The sequence below is a fragment of the Oratosquilla oratoria genome, chromosome 23 (genome assembly GCF_046742065.1).
Source record: "Oratosquilla oratoria isolate Oo_2021 chromosome 23, ASM4674206v1, whole genome shotgun sequence".
In the NCBI taxonomy this organism is placed as follows: domain Eukaryota; kingdom Metazoa; phylum Arthropoda; class Malacostraca; order Stomatopoda; family Squillidae; genus Oratosquilla; species Oratosquilla oratoria.
This window is the reverse complement of record NC_134799.1, coordinates 12,989,299-12,997,714: the sequence shown is the minus strand read 5'-3', so window position 1 is coordinate 12,997,714 and position 8,416 is coordinate 12,989,299.

Below are 8,416 nucleotides of genomic sequence, written 5' to 3'. Positions count from 1 at the left end.
TTAGGATGAGGTTTTTGATCTATCACTATTTTCAATTTTTCCTTCTCTTATCAGGATTGATCTAAAGTTGACGACCTTGGTTCTCTCTTGGAATATTCTTTTGACTGCTCTTTTGATCTGATGGAGGGTGGAGTGGCATGACATGCCGCTCCACCCGTAAAATTCGAGTACCTGACGTGCACGAGCGAGGGGAAAGTCTAAATGTCAAACATGCCTCCCAGAGCTGGGCCTGAACTCGACGGACGGATGGCGCCTTAAGCTCTGGGAGTCATGTGTATAACCAGGCAGTAGTCTCTAGGGAGGCCACCTTATGTGGCCATCACATCCCTCCCTTGTTGGGCTCCGATATTCTTGGGAATTTTGGTGGGCGGAGGACTGCCAGGTCGAAGTAATATACACTCGTACAAATGGCAAGTGTACGGGGTTCTTCCCCTCCTTCTCCACTGGGACACCAGGGTGACAAAACTGGTGTCAAAAATGTAAACGAAAATTTAAGAGAAATATTCAGCCCTAATGTTGGTTTAGACTTAAATTATAAAGTTTGTTATGAGACAGCAAAGAATTTTGGACCTGTAGAACGAATGAAGTTAAAGGTTTCTTATAATGAGCAGTTTTTTAATCTCTATATTACATATGAAAAGGCTTTTTCAGCCCAAGAAGTAATTGAATATATAAAGAAAAAGGAAGAAGACCTAATATTCTCAAGACAATCTAAATTACTGGATGTTAGAAATATTGATGATGAAGATGGTGATTTTATTCCTAAAATTTCTGAACCAAATGGCAAAGATCCAAAGAACAGGAAAATGCAAATTCCCATTTGGCATATCGTTACATGTAAAGAGGGGCAAAGTAATCTGATAAAGGCCTGGGAGAATTTGGAGGAATTTGTAGGATCCATTCCAGATGGAAATGTGAAAAAGTATGGAAAGAAAATATTAATTAAAGCAGTCAGCAAAAGTCAGGCTATTTTATTATCATCTTTTAAAGATCAACCTAGCAATGTTGTAGAGGCCATAACCCCTCATAGATCATTTAACACCGCTAGAGGGGTTGTATACTGCAAATATTTGTGTGACTTTAATGAAGAAGAGATCCTTAGACGATGTCCTGATATTATATTAGCTGTAAAAAAAACTTAAAGGAATTAATGGTGCCATACAGCTCACTTTTCATTCACCTTACCTTCCAGACTATGTAAAGATTAGTCGTTTAAATTTACAAGTTAAGAAATTTAAAGCACGACCTATGCAATGTCATCATTGCTTTGACTTTGGTCACATTAAGGAAAAATGTCCTAACAATGCACGATGTTATATATGTTCAGGTATGCATGCACTAGGTGAAACTTGTGAAAAAGAAAGCTTCTATTTTCATTGTAGAGGTGGCCATTCACCAAATTGGCTTCACTGCCCAATCTACAAATTTGAAGGTGAAGTGCTAGAAACAGCAGCCAATGAGCACATCAGTTTTACAGCTGCTAAATATAAGCTTAAAAGAAACAAAAATCCACTATTTACCTATGCAGATGCTGCCAAGAAGTCTAACAATGATCCTAACGTTCAATCTGGAATGAATAAAAGGGATGCCCCTGTTTCATTAGACAACACCTCTACAGTTCATAGCGAGAACACAATTGTAGTTCTACCCACCACCTCTTCCAAGCCTAGTGTCCTTCCAACAACCTCCTCACCTTCAGTCAAGCAAAAAACCAACATCTCGAAATCCAAAGATGGATTCTGGACCCCCCCTAGACCAAAGAAAGGTAGACCAGCTTCTCCTAAAAATTTTGTATTAGAAACATCTAATAAGTTTACTGCCCATGATCCTTTTGGACCATCACATTCTATTACACCTTTTAAAGATATGGCATCATCCAGCTCGTGCTGTGAATTGAATTTGGTAGGTGCAGGCAACTCTAATCAGATGCAGAGTGGAACATCACATTTCAAAAGCAGTATTAAACCTTTGGGCTCTTCTGAAATGGAGATTTCTACTGACAGTAATTCCGGGGTTAGACGGGTAAGTGCCTCTGAATTGAAGGGAAAAAAATTGAAAAATCTAACTCTCAAAAGAATAAACAAGACATAAAGAGAAAGACATTATCGCCTGATTCTAAAAGTAAAGATCAGGGCTCCAAGGTAAAGAGACTAAATTACAACTTCAAGTCTTTTAATAAAAATACCCCAGAATTCCAGTCCAAAGATAATTTGGCTGGATCTAAGAAAAAATAAATTATTTTCACGTTCAACATCCTCCAATGGAACTGCCTGGGTCTTCGTACTCGAGCAGAGGAATTGAAAGTGCTGATGAAGGATAGTAATCCAGGTATCATTTGCCTCCAGGAAACAAAACTTGGAAATACATCTATTAATCATGGGTTGAATTACAATATTTACACCTCCACTCCTCCTCCTGGAGACAGGGCACATGGAGGAGCTGCAATTATAATAAATAAAGGTATTCAGCATGCAATTGTGAGATTAAATTCACCTCTTCAGGCTGTAGCAATTAAAGCTATATTGGGAAAATCAATTACTGTTTGTTCCATCTATCTGCCTGGTGCAGCTGGTTTCACTAATGTAGATCTACAGAACCTTATTAATCAGCTTCCTCCTCCATTCTTAATATTAGGAGATTTTAATGCGCACAATCCACTATGGGGTGGAAATGATCGAGATATGTATGGCAACATTGTTGAAAACATTTTGAATGCAAATGATATTATCCTTTATAATGATGGATCAATGACCTATCATAATATCCATACTAATACATATTCAGCCATTGATCTAAGCATAAGCTCATCGAATATTGCTATGGATTTTAATTGGTCAGTTGACAATTATTTGCATGGCAGCGATCATTACCCTATACATTTGAAATATACAGAAAATATCCCTACTTGCTCTCCACCCAAGTGGAAAGAGAAGGAGGCAGACTGGAATAAGTATAGGCAGGTTTTACAAATAGATAGGGAATTTGATTCTTTTGACTCTCATTTGGAGGCTTATTCATACCTATCAGAGAAAATCATAAATAGTGCTGAAGAATCAATACCTCAAACAGGAAACCAACCCCGAAGGCCCGCAGTTCCTTGGTGGGACAAGAAATGTAATGTTTTTCGTAAGATAACAAGAAAATGTTATAGGAGGTATAAAACCACTGGATCTCAAACATCCAAGATAATTTATCAGCGTGCATTGGCTAAGAAACGCCGATATTATAGAAAAGCTAAAAGAGAATCCTGGTTATATTATATCAATGGAATATCTTCAAAAACACCATCTCGATTTGTTTGGAGGAAGATTCGCAAACTTAGTGGAAAATTTATACCTTCACCTCTTCCAACTTTGAAAATAAACAACAATCTAATCACTGACCCTGGTGAGGTAGCGAACACTCTAGGGAAACATTTCTCAGATGTCTCGAGTCCAAACAATTATTCAGAAGAATTCCAACAAATAAGAAATTTTCAAGTTACCATAAATTTCGCATCCAACTCTTCTGAAGAGTATAATACAGAATTTTCTCTAGAAGAACTGCATAGTGCATTGTCTTCAACTGAAGACACGTCTCCTGGAGAGGATAGAATTTTGTACTCGATGATACGCCAACTCCCTGCTGAAGCTAAGCTCTTTCTCTTGAAAATCATCAATAAAATATGGAAAACGGGGGCATTACCTAGGAGCTGGAAAATTTCCATCGTCATTCCAGTTCAAAAACCTTTCAAAGACCCCTTTCAACCAACCAGCTATCGACCTATAGCACTGACTAGCTGCGTATGTAAATTAATGGAAAAAATGATAAACACTCGTCTGGTATGGTACTTGGAATCTAAGAATTTACTTTCTCCCCATCAATACGGATTCCGAAAAAACCGAAGTACCCTGGATCCTCTTTTAAAACTCTCTAATGAGATCCAACAAGGTTTTGCTACAAGCAAACAAACTATTGGAGTGTTTTTTGATATGGAGAAGGCTTATGACACCACTTGGCGACATGGTATACTTAAATTTTTTTATAAAATGGGTGTAAGGGGAAATATGTTGAGATTTTTAAGTTCCTTTTTATCTAATCGGTATCTCAAAGTACGGGTGGGAAACACTTTATCATCTTCCTTTTGTCAAGAGGAAGGGGTCCCACAAGGTAGCGTTTTAAACGTTACTTGTTTTGCTGTTGCTATTAATGGGATAATGAACACACTTGGCCCCCGAGTTAAAGGGTCATTATTTGTTGATGACTTTGTCATATATGTTTCTTAAATTTTCTACCACCAAGACTGTGGCAATACGTTTTACCAGAGGTAGACGTCAGGAGGAAGTTCCAAATCTGATTTTAAATGGGGAAATTTTACCTTATGAGGATGAAGTTAAATTTTTAGGGTTAACATTTGATAAAAAACTAACTTGGGAAAGTCACATAGATAACTTGAAGCGAAAAGTAAGAAAATCTTTGGATATTTTGAAAGTCGTGTCCAGTTTTGATTGGGGGGCAGATAAAAAATCATTACTGCGTCTTTATGATGCTTTATGTCGCTCTAAGTTGGATTATGGTTGCCAAATATATTCTACAGCATGTAAAACAAGACTGAAGGAACTGGATGTTATTCACAATATGGGTTTAAGGATCTGCTCTGGAGCATTCAGAACATCTCCTGTGGAGAGTATTTATGTAGACTGTCATCAGCTTCCTTTACACCTTCGTCGGGAGGAGCTAGGTCTACGATATCTAGCAAGAATTAAAAGTACTCCAGAGAATCCAACCTTCAAACTGATAAATCAGAACCTGTCAGTAAACTATAGAGCTAATACAAAGCCTCTCCATGTTCGTTCTAAAGATCAACTGGGAAATAGCAGTTTGCTTGATGAACATATTTTACCTGTTAAATATCCAGACAACCCTCCATGGCTGGTACCACAAGTTGAGCGTTGCTCAGTTAATATTGTCAAAAAGAACTCTCCTCCAGAAGTGGTTCGAGCAAAGTTCTTAGAACATGACCGACAGCATGTCAAAGATTTTAAAATTTTTACCGATGGCTCTAAATCGAATGAAGGTGTTGGTTGTGCAGTTGTCACCAGAGACCACTCGAGATTGGGACGGCTGTCCAATGCAGCGTCGTCATTCACAGCTGAACTAACAGGAATTGTCCATGCCTTAAAAGAAGCTTCATTAACTAAAGCTAAGAAATTTGTTATATATACAGATTCAAAAAGTGCCATAGATGTTGTATGCCAGTTCAATACTTCCCACCCGCTAGGACAAAAAGCACAAGAGTGGCTACAATTCATTCACTCCCGTCATAAATCTGTGTGTTTTTGCTGGATCCCTTCCCATGTGGGAATAAGAGGGAATGAAGTGGCTGATAAAGAAGCTAAGGAAGCTAGTAAGAAAAGCAGAATTGATGTGCGAAAATTGCCCCATTTTGATCTGTATAAACCTATCAAGTCTTACATCAGACAGAAGTGGCAGGACCGTTGGTCTGATCCTCTTCTTGCCACTAACAGGAAATATAAAAGCATTAGGCCTAACACATCATACTGGCCTTCTGTGTTCCATGCTGATAGGAGAACTGAAATAGTCCTAAGTAGGTTGAGAATGGGTCATACCCATCTGACACATAAGTTTCTGTTAGAAGGATCAGATGCACCCGAGTGTGATTGTGGCAGTCCTCTGACAATTGGTCACATTCTGATGCACTGTCAGCTGTATGCTAGAGCTCGACGTAAATATGGGCTTGCTGGCAAGCCCATGCCAAATCTTTTAGGGGATGACGCAGATGTAGCTGGACTAGTTAAATTTTTAAAAGAAATTAATTTGTTTTATAAGCTCTAACTTTTATGTAAATATTATCTAGATTTTACTTTATTTTATGTATTCGTTAATTCATTATCATCATATATATGAATTTAATTTTTTCAAATTTGTAAATTCATTTTGGTTTTTATCCATTCAAATTTTTAAATTCATTTTGGTTTTTATTCATTCAAATTTTCTAAATTCATTTTGATTTTATTCATTCAAATTTTTAAATTCATTTTGATTTTTATTCATATGCATAGTCTTACTATGCAAATTATCTTTCTTTTAAATTCATTCCATTAACATCTCATTAATTTCAATTTTCATAAATTCATTGTGGCGCTGAATGATCATTTTGGTCCCAGCGCCTAGCCGTCGGCCAAAAACTCATAAAATCAATCAACCAACACGCTGGCGGCAAGGTTCGAACCGCCGTTACCTCGACCTCCGCCACAAGTAGCGACGCTCTAATCCGCTCGGCCAGCGAGTGAAAAGAATCTTTCCATTAACGAGGTAGAGGAAATAAGAAGAGTGGATTCTTTGAACACCAAACAATTCCATTAGGAATTCATTTACAGCTTAGAGATAAGCTCTGGAATGATTGGTTTCTGCATTTAAATCAAGGCGGCTACCAGTCCAGGGCCCAACCAACCCTAAAACTCATTTCTCACGTATCGACTTTTCGCTGTCCGCCGTCCACGACACGACGTTGTGCTCTCAAATAACCGTGGCTGTCTATGGACGCTTTCACACGTCACGACTACAACCACGTGTGAAAGCGTCCATAGACAGCCACGGTTATTTGAGAGCACGACGTCGTGTCGTGGACGGCGCACGGCGAAAAGTCGATACGTGTGAAAGGAGCCTATGATGAAGAAAATCGCTCAGCGCTAGCGACAAGGTATGCAAACTCTACCATGGCTTCATCATTAATGAGCAAAACGAAGCTTTTGATAAGGCGGTTTAATCATATCAAGATGTAAACACTGCATTCTGCTTTTTTACAGTAAACAAGCAACAGCGAACCAGCATCATTTCATGAGTTTTTGTAGCGAGCAAGCATATAGCTCGACTAGAAACGAGAAGCATTTCTATTTCATATTAACTAAATAACCCATTTAAATTACCGTAACAGTTTCAGACAATTTGTAAAACATTTCAATGTTATCCTTGTTTATAACAAAAACTTGACGACAAAGTGCGCTATATTGTTCACTGAGGCACGGTAATTACAGCATTGAGTGCGGCATGATAATCACAGCATAAATCGAATTTACAGCATTGAATGAGGCATGATAATCACAGCATAAATCGAATTAGAGGAAAACATCATTACGGTCCTTGTTTATCCACGATTCCAACACTTCAAGGAATCTTAACAGACGTACTTGATATATTTTATTTAGACTAATGCTAAGCGGTTTTATTAAGATTAGTTATAAGAGTTTTTCACCCTCTCAAACTTTGTGGATCCCTTATATTGATTTGTACAATGAAGGGAGTTCCTCTATACAGGATAATATCGGATATAGTCGTTTTACATTTGGGGGGACGGAGAGGGGGGGTCGCCGATTTAATGAAGCGGCCTTGCTGTGGATGTGCTGTGTCTTGCGACACTGCTTCTGACCCAGGGCAGTGGACAGGGTGCAGGGATGACCCGTCATGTAGGAGGTGCTAAGATGGGAGGGAGGGTGGAGGGGTGTGGAGTGTTTCCAGGGATGGAATGGGTAGGAATGATTTTAGCTATTTCCTTTTTGGCTACCTCCCTAGTAAGGGGGAAAAAGCCCTGGTATATGTATGTATGTTAATGAAAGGTTTCCTTTTCACTGGAATGCGTGTTTATTATTAGATTGTCTTGGCACAACAATGAAGTAAAAGAAATCCGTAAATATTTACGAAATAGAAAATAAAGCAACGTGTTGAATTTCCCGTCCTGCAGACCCCTTGGTAGGTTCCCGCGGACCCCTGGTTGAGAAACGCTGAACTAAGGTATGGTACCCCAGTTGTTGAACTACGATGACAAGAGTGAAAAAAAGTCGAACTTCGATTACGAAGTAAAAAAAAAAATACACCAGTTATTGAACTACTATGACAAGAAAAAAAAAAAAAAAAAAAAAAAAAATATATATATATATATATATATGATGAAGGTGGAAAAAGAAGTCACGGGTCTAGTTCCGAGTTACTGGGTTTATTCCTGACCGGTTTCGCTCTATGCTCCTACAGATGTATAGAGCGAAACGGGTCTGTAATAAACCCAGGAACTCGGAACTAGACCCGTGAATTCTTTTTCCACCTTCATCAACTTGTCACAATGTCCCAGCATATGTATATATATATATATATATATATATATATATATATATATATATATATATATATATATATATATATATATATATACTAACACTAGACAAATTTGCTTACCTAAGGGATCTTCACCATAGCGAAGAACTTAAAACAAAATTGACATATATCAATCTTGCTAACGGCAGGCAATTCAGTTCTGCTTAAAGATTTATAACACAGGGCTTCCTTGCGTATGCGTCTAATTGAAGGTGATGACGATAATAAATCAGTGGCACGTGTGAGCGACTTTGAATGGTTACGAGAC